Source organism: Xyrauchen texanus, chromosome 17 (genome assembly GCF_025860055.1).
Source record: "Xyrauchen texanus isolate HMW12.3.18 chromosome 17, RBS_HiC_50CHRs, whole genome shotgun sequence".
Taxonomy (NCBI): Eukaryota; Metazoa; Chordata; class Actinopteri; order Cypriniformes; family Catostomidae; genus Xyrauchen; species Xyrauchen texanus.
The window spans coordinates 27,600,097-27,615,919 of record NC_068292.1 but is presented as its reverse complement, the minus strand read 5'-3'; the positions used below and the strand labels follow the sequence as shown (position 1 = coordinate 27,615,919).

The following is a 15,823-nucleotide window of genomic DNA, read 5'->3' as shown; positions in this document are numbered from 1 at the left end:
CATCCTTTTAGCAGGCTGTGGGCCTTGGCAAATGCCACACGGTTTTTCAATTGTCTTTTGTTTAGTGCTGGCTTCTGGGCACTGATTCGACCATGGAGGCCATTTCGACAAATTGGTTGACACAGGGACTTCAGGTGACCAGGTCTCGTGGAGCTCTGCTGCAGTGGAAAATGGGCTGGCCTTGGATTTGCGAGCCAACAAACGGTCCTCTCGAGCAGTTGTCTTGCGGGGTCTGCCTGACCTGGGCTTGTCAAAAATGTCTCCAGTGTCTTCAGATGTTTTTTTTATCCTCTGTACTTGACGCTGAGACACATTGAAGGTGTCTGCCACATCAGCAGTGGATCTGGTCTTCAGCCTCTTGATAATCAAAACTTTAGTCTCAGGGTGAATCTTAGGCATGTTTGCAGAGGTCTAGTTGCAGTTGATGTGAAGGTCTAGTGTACTGGGGTTGTTTTTATACACACCTGAGACCTAATTGATCCATTATTAGTCACAGGTCGAGCTCATATGACAAGGCGACAACACTTATGTCTTTGCAAAAATTGACTCAATGGGCTTTACCAAGCTGTGAATTTTAGAATACTTTTTAACAGTTTCGTTTTGCACTGAAACATTATTACAAAAGCTGTTGGTATTAAAATGAGCCAATTCTTGTAAAAAAAATCTTGATTAGAAATATATTTCAGCGGCACTTCAGGTCAATTTGTACACAAGCAACAAGACTTTTGTCAGGGACTGTATATAGTTTTATTCAGTTTGTAAATGGTCTGCACTTATATAGGGCCTTTTTAACCTTAACGGTATTCAAATCACTTCGTCTTACACTGCGTCTCATTCGCCCATTCACACACCAATGACGGCAGAGCTACCATGCAAGGCTCTAGCCTGCCATTAGGAGCAACTTGGGGTTCGGTGGCTTGCCCAAGGACACTTCAGCGTGTGAAGTCTTGTGAGTCGGGAATCAAACCGCCAACCCTGCGATTAGTGGACAACCCGCTCTACCACCTGAGCCACAGCCACCCCAGTTCATCTTTGGACTACTAACGGTTCACCTCTTCATGAATGAGGTAATTGTGCCACCACAGTAGCTGAATCAGGCCTCACAGTGGGCCTGTAATCCTTCCCATGACTGCACGGGCTGTAAATCTAATGCTATTAATGTGAAAAGCTCTAGTCTTATTAGTGTTTTACCACACACACACACACACACACACACACACACACACTAGAGAACACATATTTCTCTCATTATGGGTGAAAATGATCCTTCCTTTACAGCACACTGTCTTTCAGATCTTTTGAACTTGCTGAATCAGGGTACTGTTACATTTGTGACCAAACCGATTAAATTACATACAATTTCAGTCAAAACCCCAATTCTGGACGCAGTGTTCATCTAAATCTATTTTTTAATTAGAAAATAATTCATATTAACCACTAAAAATATGAGCCTGCCCAGCCAACTGTCCTCAAAAATGAATAAAACGGCACTCATGTATATAAGACGAATTGCTTTATAACATTTTAGTGCAGATTTTTTTCTTTGTCTTACAAGCTGGACCATATTTGATTTAAAAAACACAATGAAAACACAAAGTTTATTTTAATTATAGAGCTGGTGGTAAACAAACAATATCAGAGGAAGTAATTTTGTCATCGTGCTTTTTGTTTGTTTCGATTATGCTGGTTAGATCTTTTGTAAGTCTTTTCTCCAAGCATTTGTTCAAGCCTTCCTCTGCCAAGAGCAAGGCCAAACAATTTACTGCACATGTGCCAATTTACTAGTTATCTTATGAGGACAAATATGGCACAGAGAGCTCATACCACAAATGATACATCGCATAATTATATTCTGGACATTCTGATGAACTGAAACTTAATTACAACAATAAAAATGAAAACAAATAAAAAAAGTTTTAGTTAGTTAAAAATGACAAAACTCTAGAAAAAAAGTTAAACATTGATCACAAAGGTTTTCTGAAAGCTTTTGCACAAAATGAAGAGATTATTAACTGATTATTAGCTCGACACATTATACAACATTACTTCAAGTCCAACAGCTGTTATTTCTACATCTGTCTGGTTATGTCATACTGAATCTGATGAGCATTCCAAAAAAAATTACGAGTTGGCTATTTCGTATGGCCCGCATGATGTTGGTCACATAAACTCGTATGACTTCACATGCAAATTCCCTGAAGTCTAATGCAGAAGTAAGCGCAAGTTCCATGCACAAGGACATACTTATTAATATTATGCCCTTACCCAAACCCCTTATCTAAACTTAACCAATCAGTAGAGTGTGTATGAAGCTGTTGTGTGTGTCAGAAGCAAGTAATTGTCGCGTATTAGATGGAAACGATGTCCAGCGATGTCACTGGCTGTAGTGAAAGTTGTAGGAATTCAAACAAGTGCAGTCGCATGATATTATATGAAAAAGTTGTATGAATCCTGACAATTTTGCTGTGAGAATGTGTTGGCCAACACATACAGAGACTCATTTAAGCTCCTTAGCCAAAGAAAGGCATATGGCGCCTCTAATATGAATGGGCAACAATGTGAATGATAAACACACGGGAGAGCTACACTTTTGTTCCTCTCACACATCTCCATATGAACAAACCATCACCACAATCAAACTCCAAACATCCCATTCAAAGTTATTCATAGGGTTGCTGATCTACTGTGTGTTGAATTCAAGGTGGGAATGTTTTACTGTGAGGATAAAGGTAGGAGTGTTTTACAGTGGTGATGTGCTAGCAGAGTTCATAGGGCAGATGGTGTTACCTTAGGGAAATAGAAGGCAGTGATGACCCTGCACAGGCAGTTGGTGTACACCTGCAGACAGTACTTCAGGCACATCAGTAACAAGGGGACTTGGATTCACAGATAGTTAGACTGACTCAGAGCATATGGTTGGGGCAAACAATCTAGGCACATGCAAACAAATGCACTTTAAACATTCAGCAAGACAACTACTAACATTATACTTAAATGTATGGTAATTAATGTTAATATTAATTGATTTTACAGGGGTAAATTAATAGATTTTTCTTTTGAGGTCCACCGAAATATTTCTGAACCAAAAACATACCGTCATTGAGTTTTTCACGACCACTTTTGACCCTCTTTCTGATCTCTGTCTTTTGCTACTGTGCTTTAAGTCACATGGGTTATCAAACTGTTTAATTCCAAGGTCCCCCAAATATAATGATACCTTTGCAAGGGACCCCTTAGTCTATATTGTTATAGTATAATAATAATTAAAATATCATAAATAAATATTTGAAAAATCTTTACTTTTTATTAATAGCCATTCCTCTCCAGCTGACGTTCACTAAGACACATGAGTAGAACAACAGACAAGCGCAATCCTCTGGTAGATAACTTTTGATATAATGAATCATGATTGATCACTGAATTCCCTCCTCGTGCTGTTGGTTCTGTTTGCCTCTCTGAAGTGTGTGAGCTATAGGCTGTACTGGTGCTGTGTGTATGTGATGACTTCGTGAGTCAGAACCATGCTGTACAGTGATCTATTATCAACTGTGTTGGAGAGACCTCGACAGCATCTGCTATGCTCTTTCCAATAACTCGGATTCTGATGTGTACTATGGCTGTCAATGGTTTCTGAACATCAACCCAGCTCCAATCAAAACACACCATCACACAGATTTGGAACAACATGAAGATGAGGGAATGATGACAGAATTTTCTTTTCTTTCTTTTTTTGGGGGTGAGCAATGCCTTTAACATAAATCAAGCAGCTTAATTTTTATATAATAATAGTAGGACCGATCTTTACACCAGCTAGCTGTTCTAGAATCTGTGCATATTATTATGGAGGCCCAAACCTGCAAAAATAATAAATAAATAAATGTAATAATACAAAAATAAATAAAGGAATAAATGTCTTGATAAAACTAGTTAGATTAGTTTTTAATTACATTTATTCCAGAATTTATTATTGTTTGACTTTATTCCTTTATTATTTTCTATATTTATGTTTAACTTTATTTTTATTTATTCAATTTATTTTGCATTGTTTTTTATTTTTTTTATTTATGTGTTCATGAATTTTTTATATGTATTTATTCCCACATATATTTATTTCCATATTTATATATTCCCATATATATTTATTTATTTATACATGTATTTATTTTTACTTTTCTGTGTGCAACATGGAAATGAGGGAGGCGGTCCTTGCGGAGCTCCAGTGCATCATTGGTTGAGAGCTCAATAGTACTTATCGACCCTCTGACTCGCACAGATTTAGAATTTGCAGGGAAAGGTTTTGCAGATAGTCTAACAATCCAGGATGTGCTTCGACATTCACACTGGCATACAGCTCTCCTAAACTTCATTCACTAAGTTGCGCAACTCTCTAGATATATGTGAAGCGTCAGCTATAGATTTTTTTTTTATTGCAGAACTTATATATACATACATACATAAACGATCAGGGAAATTAAGCATGGTTGTATCTTTTACAATGATCAATCATAACAACAGAAAACAATATTATGGATTTGCGGACATCAAAATATGAAGTTAAATACACAGATAAAAAAGAAAGGCATAAGGTTAAATCATATAATTTATGAAACTTGCTCATTTTGTGGTTTTGTTGAAGAAACAGCTCTCCATTTATTTTTTGATTGTAGTATGACCAATACATCTTGGATTGACTTAAGCTTTTATGTTTTTAGCCCCACAAATAGCTATAGTTTACACGATATGGCTATGACCTAACATTACATCAAAACATGTCAAGAGTAATTGAGCACACGCTTCAATCTACGTAAACCAATGGTAAGCAGGACCAGCCCACATAATTATCATACAAGAGACAGAAATGTAAGAATAAATATAAAAATAAATACAAGTGGGAATATTTTAATATGGAATTAAATACAGGTGGGAATAAATAGATATAAAAAATAAATGAATGCATAAATAAATAAATAAATAATAAAAATGAAAGAATAAAAAAAGTCTCCTAACGAAACGGGCGAAATAGGGAATCCATTATTATTTATTGAACAGAAGTGAGGTTTTCAGCAGGATGTCGGTTCCCCCTGACAGAACCTACAACAGTGGCGTTGTAGTGACCTACGAAATTCGGCGTTCCACAGGTTCCACAGGAGCCAGGTGCGCGTGCACTCTCGTCCACGTGACGTTTCCTGATCAGCGCCTCTGAACGCGGACTCGCATGAGGGCCTCCAAACGTTATTACACAGTTTTTAAGAAATGCACTGATAAACTACTCCACTTTAAATAAAAGAAAACTGTCACTGGGCTATGAAGTCGCACCATCAGCTGTTCAGGTGTTTTTGGCGAACCCTCCTCACTGTCCTTCTGTATGAGGGCTCACCACTCGTGATGTTCAGGGTTCCCTCACTCTCACCCTGACCAGGGATAACAGCAGCTACACACTGCAAGAGGATGCGCGGATAACATTTCAACTCTTCTCACATTGGTATTATTGGGTTCCCTAACTTCTATGTCCTAAATTCCTAGCTTCTTCCGTTATATTCAAATATTTAGTATTGTTTAATGGTCCACAGGATCCAAAAATATGTGGCCACACACTCTGTGATATCATCACACGAAGAAGGAAATGCTCCAAACCCTCACATTCAGCTGGCTCACAAAGATAAACCATGTAGAGAGCTTGGTTACTGGATTTTAGTTAGTCTTGATAAACAGGTTACCTGCTCTCTTAAGAGTCTGCTTAGCAGACTGTACAGTTTTAGCCACCTAATCAGGCTTGATATTTGTAAACCAGTGCAATCTGGGTGGCTACACGTTGCTGAATATATGAAAGCAATACATTTCCTAAACGCTTGCTTATTCTCTTTATGGTTTCCAATCCCAATTCCAAAGCAATTAATGGCTTGCTAGATCTCTAGAGCTATTTGTGTTTGATAGGTCTAGATATTTTGGATCCAGATTGTCTATGTTTGGTGCTTCTGTTGCAGTTTAGGCGACCCACAGGCCAGTGCACTTAAGCACAGCTTCACATCAGAACTAGCCTATCTAGTGAAAGTTACTGTGCCAGTGGTCAGGAAATCTGTGTACAAATGTGTATGAACCATCAATTATTATATCTGAGGATTATAGTTACTCTGAGATGAACGTATACAACTAAAATATAAAAATCACATCAACATACAAGACAGCACAATTCCACTGTGAGACATTTACAAAAAAAAGTTATTTCTTTCTAATTTATAGATTTATAATACAACCCACAATTTGTAGTGAATTGTTATATCACTGTAACAGACAGATGGAAATTTGTGTGAGAATCTTAATGTTCTGAATATGAAAAAAAGAAGAACTTTCTCTGCAGGGTGAGTTTTGGCTCAATTAGTCAATCTAATAGCAATTATCTGGTGTTTAGATTGTAATGGCAAAACACAGCTTTTTCACCATTTAATTAAGAGATGAATCTTTTTTTTGCTCTCTCAACAGTTTCAAGTCATAGTAGAGCGTTGAAGACGGAGGCTGTATTGTGATTTGATGTGATGCCTGATGAATGAATCCTAAGATCTTCCTGCTAGAACTATGTTTATGCTTAGATATTCTGGATTCGAACCCTTGAATTTGGCTTTGCCAGTCCTATATGCAACCAGTTAAACAGGAACAGTCAGAAATGGTTAGAATAGATAGTAGCTCAGGGCTGCATTTTCTGAAAGCATTGTAAGCCTAAGTAGATTGTAGATGCCATTGGCACCAATGGTCTCTATGATCAACTTAAGCTTACAATGCTTTTGGGATATGCAGCCCAGATCAGTCCAGAATTTAGGGCTGGCAAAAACAGATATCATTCAATCAGAGTACATTTTTTCCAATTAACATTTTTTATTTACTCAAAAATACACAACAGAGTAAAACACAACACATACACATCGAATCAACATTTAACCCCCACTAATATCCCTCCCCAATCACCAACTCCACCTTGACCCCCAACGAACACCCCTGTGGTCACATATAATAATACACACACACACACACACAAAAAAGAGAAAAAAATAAATACAAATATCCTAAACTTCTCTCTACCATCCCCTCCATGAGAGTCCCCCCAAAACACAAAAAAATGACCCCATTTCCTAACAAACAAGTCTCCAAACCCCAGCCTTCTACATGCCACTTCCTATAACTGGAGCATGATAGTGTGGTGAAGAATTTCTGCAAATCTTCTCACAAGGGAATAAATTAGTACATTATGAGGTTCACCATCCTTAGAGAAGGAGCAGAGAAAGCTGCTGCTAAAAGCTGGTGATAATCTACAATGAAATGGATGAATGGATGCTGTGGTTCTTTGTGGTAGATTATTAATTATTTGTCAATAACTATAGACAGATTTTACTTTAAAGGGGTCATGACATGGTTTTTTTTATTGTATTATTATGTTCCCTTAGGTGCAATTATAGTATTAATATATTTTTTTTTAAGAAAAACTTTTAAAATCTAGTGATTTATGACCTTTTCCCACCCTGTTTCTCATCCTCTGATTCAAACAGTCTGTTTTGGGGGCGTTTTCCATTTAAGACTTCAGTGTTAACGCCCACTGTTATGATTGGCTAACGTCAGTGCCTATGTATCAATTATTGACGCCCCCAGCCAGAACAATATGCAAGTAAACTAAGTAAAAACACTGTGATTATTCATAATGAATGAAATTGCGCTTTAAAAAGTAGTTTAAAGTTTAAAATAGATTACTTACAGTTTGCGTCGTCGTTGTTCCCAGAATAGTCGGCACGGACTTATCTTTGAGCAACAGTTTTCTGGCAAAGCCAGCATCATATTGAGATTTGTTCTCAAAACAGTCATCCTTAAAATGAACAAACGCTTAAGTTAACACTGCCGTGACTGGGTCGTCCGCAAAAAATAAACTGCATCCATTTTTCCCTGACGTCTGGATCTTTCGGCAGCTTATTCAGAGTTTTTGTTTGACCACAGCCAGGAACAGCACATCTGTGTGGCATCGTAATTTTCCTGTGCACAAGTAGTCTCTGTCAGAGCTCGCTGTCCATCGACTGAACACTTGTGAGGCGCACGGCGATACGAAATGAGCGTAGTCTTGCGCTTAAAGCGTAGTTATCTTGTGCTGGAGGCGGTCATATGCAAACGCTGTTACGTCACTTCTAACCGTCACGTCACTTCTAACCATGAATCCAGAACCAGCTGTATTTTGAGCTTGATTAAATAAATGATTCGTTTAGAATGGGGAGGCCGTCTTAAAATATTAAACTTGCAGGACGTTTTAATGATACAAAGACCTCTTATATACCAAAAGATCAAGGCAAATTTGGTTTCTCATGTCATGACCCCTTTAAATCACTATTGAAAGGTAAAGATTTGATTGTAAGGTTACTGAGTGGTGATGCAAATCATTTAATGGGTTATAGAGGTCCTTCACCTTAGTAAGCACAAAGTTGTTCCAGAGGGTCCAACTGACTGTAATCGACCACTGAAATATCAACTAATAAATCAACTGGTATTTGTCATATTTACTCAATGCAGTTAAAGTAAATGGCAAAATGATTGCATTGCTGAAAAGACCAGCATACAGTGTGTTGTGAATGCTGGTGTGCTGATGTTCTAACAAAGCAGCTTGACTAACTTTAGCAGCAAGACTTCTTTATTCCACCAGCATCGCCAGAAAAACCATGCTGACCATGCCAAGTTTTTCACCGGACAGCATTGTTGTTTTGGTTCATCAGCTTGACATACACTACTAGCATAAGCTAACCAGGACCAGCATGGGAATTCATTCTGGTCTAAACTGGTCTTTTCAGTACATTTTGTTCTCTTTATGGAACACAGGTTGCTACTCTGTCAAAAACTTTCCTGCATGAAGTTGTGTTCCTACAAGTGTTAACACTTAAGCAGCAACATAATTCAGACAGTAAATATAGTATAATCCACTGAATCTATAGAACTATTCAGATCTGTCTTTGCTTCTTGGCTTGTGTTGCCATTGCAATGTAATACCACACAAAACATTATTTTTCTTGGCTAACTGTCATACCTAAGAAATGCTAGCTAACTTTTCCTATTGTAACCTGCATGTACCTACTTTTGCAACACACCATTTCTTGTTGTCAGGTCCAGCACAGGCCTGCTGCTCCAACTAAACCTCTTCCACCTGATCCTGTCTCTAAACCTGCTCAGGTAAATCTCACTGCCGCTCAAGAAGGTTGTGAGGAATAGAGATATTAATTTTGGTAGATGGAGCTCAGTTATCAGCAGTATGTGTAAGTAAAATGGAGTGGTGGTGGTATAGTGGGCTAAAGCACTGCACTGCTAAGCAGAAGGTTGTTGTTTGATCCCCACAGCCACCATTGTGTCCTTGAGCAAGGCACTTAACTCCAGGTTGCTCCGGGATTTGTCCCTGTAGTAAGGGCTTTGTAAGTTACTTTGGATAGAAGTGTCTGCCAAATGCATAAAATAGAAAATATGTGTGTACCACCAATGCTGTACTTGTTGCTCTTTCTGGTTCTTTAGTTGGCAGGCCACAGTCCGACCAAGCCCATTCCTCCTGACCCCATCCCTTCAGAGAGCAAGATGCAAGGTAGAGGGAGCACTTTCTGCAAATTGCGATGCTTGCCTTGTAGATGCTCATAGTTCATAGCAGCTCCTTTTCTTAATATCTATATGTCTGTCTTGACCCAAAGGATCTACCTTTCAAACTCACTCCATGTTCTTAGTCCATGTCTCTGCATGTAGAGTTGTCCTTGTGTCCAATTTCATTTAGAATTTATTTTAAGATTATTGTTTTGTAAGTCATAGTGTCTGTGTATGAAAACAATCTAATAGATCCTCTGAAGCGATTGTAGTCACCTGGTACACTGAGTTGAGACTGGAGAAAAACAAGAGTAGAGGTCACTGTATGTGATCTGTAAAATTTTCATCTACTTCTGTATACAACAATTAGATTCAGTCCTCAAATCTGATTGGCCATGATGTGTTCACAGCTTTCCAAATACTTGTGGAATTTTGATTCATCATATATTTTCATTTAGCTCACTGATTTATTCTGTGACATTCCTATAAATTACATCTTTATGCCAGTAGGTGGTGACATGACTCAATTTGAGTCATTCATGACTGAAACAGAAAACAAGTCTTTATATCTTATCTCTATTTTGCTTCAAACTTAAATGTAGTTTTTAGGAATGTTTAGATATTTTTACTGGGCAACCAGGCATTTTTTTGTTGTTGCAGTGCATAGCAATATGTGTGTATTACCTCAAAAATGTATTAATGTATTACCAAGAATCTTTACACAGAAATTATTTTGACAGGAATTTTGTACACTCCTTTAACTTTCCCAGTCTCTATTCATGTTCATAAAAAAAAAACTTGACTGAATGAATCAGAGGAATCAGTTGTTCTGTGCAGTGCATGGCCTGTGATTCAGATTCTGAGATTTGGTCTTGGACAGATGTGATTGGGAGCATAATCATGGTGGATTAGTGGTAGTTACATTTTGGGCATCAGATTTAAGTAAAATTGGACAGCAAGTTAGTCTCATCTTTTCTTTGTCACATTGCTGCATCTGCGACTGTTCCTCCAGCCCACAGTAGCGTGGCCAGCTGCACCCAGAAAGCCCCTCCCACTGACCCTGTCCTCTCACCGACAGGTATCACATCAGGCATGTAAACGGTAGCCCTATAATAACAACACTAATCAGCTCTTTACCTCTGAGAGTGTACATCTACAAAGTGCTTTGCGGTTTGCTGTATTTATTTACTTAATTATTTATATTTAATTTATTTTGATGGATGGATGGATGGATGGATCTGTCAGAACGTGGTATGTTGCTTTTTCAATGCTAGTATCACTGGGAGCACTATGTATGTATGGATGGGTGGATGATCCAAGAAAAACGTGACACAGGCTACTGTAAGTATACATTATAAACAAGGTACATAATTTGAAACACATATTTTATAATTAATTAGAAAACCATTATATACAAGAATAAACATAGGGCAAATTACACTATATGCAGTTATCACAAGAAGTATATTTTGCACATGTAGCCTACTGGAACGGCAGTATTTGTGAAAGCCAGAGGCAGTTGTATTCCACAAATGTATTTTAAGTACATATCTATTATTAGTTTTTTAATCATTATTATTATAATTTTTATTTATGTATTATTTAATTTATAAACTATAAACAAGTTTATCTTTTGATAAAAGTGAAACTGTCTCCAGTTCCATACTGACTCTGAATCACTTGCTCCTGTTTTAGAAACCTGTTCCCCCTAAACCTCCAGTTCCCAAGAAACCATTTCCTGTGGATCCTTCATCCCAGCCTCCTCCTCCACTCCCACAGCTGGGTCATGCAGGATCTGCTGCATCATCTTGATCCACTTTCTCACGCAGCCCTACGTCAGCTAATGCCAGGTTGGGAAACTGATGCTTTTTCCTGGGGCTGTATTAAAAAAATTATTAAAACATTTATTATTTGCAATGATTTGAATGAAATATTGGATATGATATGATTTGGATGAAAATTGTGTACAGTTTGATGATAATCTTTTTTTATCTGTACAGAACTGCTCTCCATCCACCTCTTCGGAGACACAAGCACCCTGGGAAACCACATTCTCCACACCTAGTATAGCCAGTAAGGAAACACTGGTCGGGTGTTGCTCTACTGTGGGAGACTGCGTGACGTAGACTTGCACATTTCTATTTGCACTTGACACTTGTGGGAATTCCTCTCTTGCTTTGCATCTGAATCAGAACTTAAACTTCTAACTCACTTTGGTGGCTCAGTGGGCCACAAGACGAATTACAGACTCCAATAATAGTGAAAAGATATTATTATTCTCAAGAACTTTTTATACACACACACATTTTATTTTTGTATGTGATTCAGAAGTCCAGTTCAATCCATGGAAATAGCCAGGATATGACCAGATGATGCCTTGAAGGAAGGAATCTTGATTTTTTCCTCTGAGATGCTAAACGCATGATCAATTGCCTGCCTATTGATGAACTGATCTTTCTTAGAGAATCTCTGTGGTGCCTAATTAATCAGCCAGACACCATGCCATCAATAATTATGTAGAATGCTCTAAATCAATTTTGAAATTCTTTAGAACACTCTAAATAAATTAAACTCTACTGAATTTCCGAATTTTCTAAAAGGTGCACTGAATCATTTCTGGTTATGTTCACTGGCGTGGCAATTGTCTTATACTGACACCTAGCGTAGTGGATGCAGCATCACACAGACGTTGCCAATGCCATTTTAGAAATTCCCTATTTGTAGTGAGCCATAATTAATTTATTCCATTAGCTAAAGTACCCAGATTAAGCAAGTAGTATTCAGCTGGTCATGTGATTTCAACATGTCAGCCCACATGATCTGCTCCCTTTAGAATCAGTTTTTATTAGGCCACTGAGATGACCAGAGACATCATCTCATGCGAGTGCTTTTAAAAAATATTTGTAAAAAGTAATGTTTAATCATGTGTACAACTTTTAGTTAGAGAAAATTACTGAGTGCACCCCCCCCCCATTTGGGAGGATCATGTTAATTTAATCTGACCAGTTTAATTGCCATGCTGGGATGATTCCCAACTCCTCCCATCTATTCATTAATAACTGAAGTCCGTGGGGTGGGGTGTGGGAGGGCGGGGGGCATTCAAGCTCAGGAAAAGTCTCGAGCCCTTCGCCAGTGACTGCGAGCCAAACACATTTACACTATCCTCATTGCAGGATTACATTAATTTGTTAACTACTGAAAACAAAATTGGAAGTTGGGGTGAGGGTTTGGGAAATCTGTTTGGTTAAATGTGGTTTCTTTTTTTTTTTTTTTGCTATTCCATTTGATTACGCAGGTGGCACAGAAATTATACACTTCACCTTTAAGAAGAGGTTATGATCATTGCACCAGATTTAGTCACAAGAGTGTGGTTAACCACAAGTCAGTGCAATATGGCTGTATTGAAATGGGAGGAAATGTCACTACTCCCTTTAGAGGCAGAGACTGGTCACAAGTGTGTTATTTAAATGTGTTATCTGCAGGTTACAATAGGAAAAGTTAGCTAGCATTTCTTAGGTATGACATTAAGCCAAGAAAAATAATGTTTTGTGTGGTATTACGTTGCAATGGCAACACAAGCCAAGAACCAAAGACAGATCTGAATAGTTCTACAGATTCAGTGGATTATACTTACTGTCTGAATTTGACAAATATTCTTTGCTTGGAGAGCAGGAACTGATTTCACTTGAAAAATTAATTTGACTCTTTACCTTTTACTCTCAGCTTAGAATTTGTTTTTACTCAGGACTGATTCAGGCATCATATAATGTATATGAATAAATGTTCACACCGAATTAGTGTTTTTCTAGAGTTTCATGTTCTCATCAAGATGTTGAGATTGAGGTTAACCACAGTGACATTTCTGTTAGATTCAGTCTTAGGGGAACAAAATGAAATCACATGACTGCTTACGAAGTAAGGAAGAACTGATTATTATGTAGATTTCTAAGATATATGAGAGTCAAGACTTCTTTATCGAAAATAATCCAGAGCAAGAGGAACCACAAAAGAAACCAGACAAAGACTCACCAAACACAGCACAATTAACAATGCAAGATAAAAGATGGGGATATCCAAACACACCACAATGCATGAAAAAAGATGGGGATATTCAAACACCACAGTGCAATACAAAAGACAGGGAGAACCAAACACACCACAAAAAAAGACACATTTTTAAGGGCGGACATAAAGTGGACACACATATTTTATTTTTGTATGTGATTCAGAAGTCCAGTTCAATCCATGGAAATAGCCAGGATATGACCAGATGATGCCTTGAAGGAAGGAATCTTGATTTTTTCCTCTGAGATGCTAAACGCATGATCAATTGCCTGCCTATTGATGAACTGATCTTTCTTAGAGAATCTCTGTGGTGCCTAATTAATCAGCCAGACACCATGCCATCAATAATTATGTAGAATGCTCTAAATCAATTTTGAAATTCTTTAGAACACTCTAAATAAATTAAACTCTACTGAATTTCAGAATTTTCTAAAAGGTGCACTCAATCATTTCTGGTTATGTTCACTGGCGTGGCAGTTGTCTTATACTGACACCTAGCGTAGTGGATGCAGCATCACACAGATGTTGCCAATGCCATTTTAGAAATTCCCTATTTGTAGTGAGCCATAATTAATTTATTCCATTAGCTAAAGTACCCAGATTAAGCAAGTAGTATTCAGCTGGTCATGTGATTTCAACATGATCAGCCCACATGATCTGCTCCCTTTAGAATCAGTTTTTATTAGGCCACTGAGATGACCAGAGACATCATCTCATGCGAGTGCTTTTAAAAAATATTTGTAAAAAGTACTATTTAATCATGTATACAACTTTTAGTTAGAGAAAATTACTGAGTGCACCTTTGATTTCTCCAGCTGTAAAATACCCATTAGTTTAAAGAAGGTAGCTGGGAACGAGGATGTCTCGTGGACAGGATCACAGAAGCTGGGACCTCTGATGAAGGGGGCTTTTAAACCGGTGAGATTAGATACACAATGATTCTTAACTGTTCTAGGAAGTCAATATGTCAAAGAATGGAGGTATTAAAAGACAGTTATGTGATCTGACGTTCTGGATGAATCTGCACATTCTTTTATGCCTCCTATTGGTTGGAGTTTGTTTTGTGGAGTATTTTTATTTATTTATTTATTTATTTATTTATTTTTTATTGCAATATTAACAAACAGAACAAGTCGACACATACAAGAAATATAAACAATCGTTCAAAACAAAAGATAAATTATAGTTCAGAATACATTAAGAGAGGAAATGTGAAAGAAATTTAAATCTATTCAACAATAGTCTAAAAAGAAAAGAGTGTAAGAGAAGAAAAAAAAGAAGAGGACACAAAAGAAAACAACATTAAGACAGAATATTAAACATGGCACAAATTCTGGATGTTTTCATTGCTTTCTTGTTAACAGAAGTTGAAATTGTATTTAAATACATCTTCAATTCTTCTTTGAAAAATCTAAAGTGGGGTTTACTTTTCATATATTTACATTTATGGATATGAAACTTTACAATATATAAAAGAAGGTTTATACAAAAACATGCATTAATTAGATTCTTGTCTTTAACATAAAATCCAAAAAGAATGTGTCTATATGATAAAGAAAAGTTACATAAAACCTTTTGGACAATCAGAGCATCAATATTGTTCCAGAAAGACCGAGTAAAAAGACATTCCCAAAACAAATTATCAACAGTTTCAGAGGAGGCTTCACTAAAAGAGCAGGAAGTGTCAATATCATTTCTAAATTTCTTTAAAAAGAATTTAACTGGATAAAATCTATGAATAATTTTATAGGATATTTCTTTAACTTTATTAGTTAGAAAGAATTTCTGAGGAAGTGACCAAACATATGACCATTTAATATCATCAAAAAGGTTATTCCAATAAGAAATGGAGGAAGGAATTGAAGTAATAGGGTCCAAAAAGAATGACCTAATTTTATAATTGGATTTATGTATTGAAAAACAAATAGAACCAACCACAGTAGATTCAGGGCTAGGGGGAGAAACAGAAGTCACTGTTGCACTATTATTGTTTCTAAACAGCATACAGATTTCCAAAGAGATGGCCTTGAAAACTATATTAAATTCTTTACTAGATACTGGGAATTGGTATCCTGAAACAAAATCAGAATAATTAAATAAATGACCTTCACTATCAAATAGCTGGTTGACTAACATCACTCCATTATTGAACCAGTTTTCAAGAAATAAAGAT

General features: G+C 37.1%; 1 protein-coding gene across 1 annotated transcript in view; it reads right to left on the bottom strand.

Annotated features, from left to right (window-relative positions):
• dcst2 (DC-STAMP domain containing 2) overlaps positions 1-8,138 on the bottom strand; it is a 33,208-nt gene extending 25,070 nt beyond the window's left edge. Inside the window, exon 1 of the mRNA XM_052147300.1 lies at positions 7,742-8,138. The gene's annotated coding sequence lies outside the window, so the exon portion shown is untranslated. The remainder of the gene's footprint in view (positions 1-7,741) is intronic.
• Positions 8,139-15,823: the final 7,685 nt, after the last annotated feature.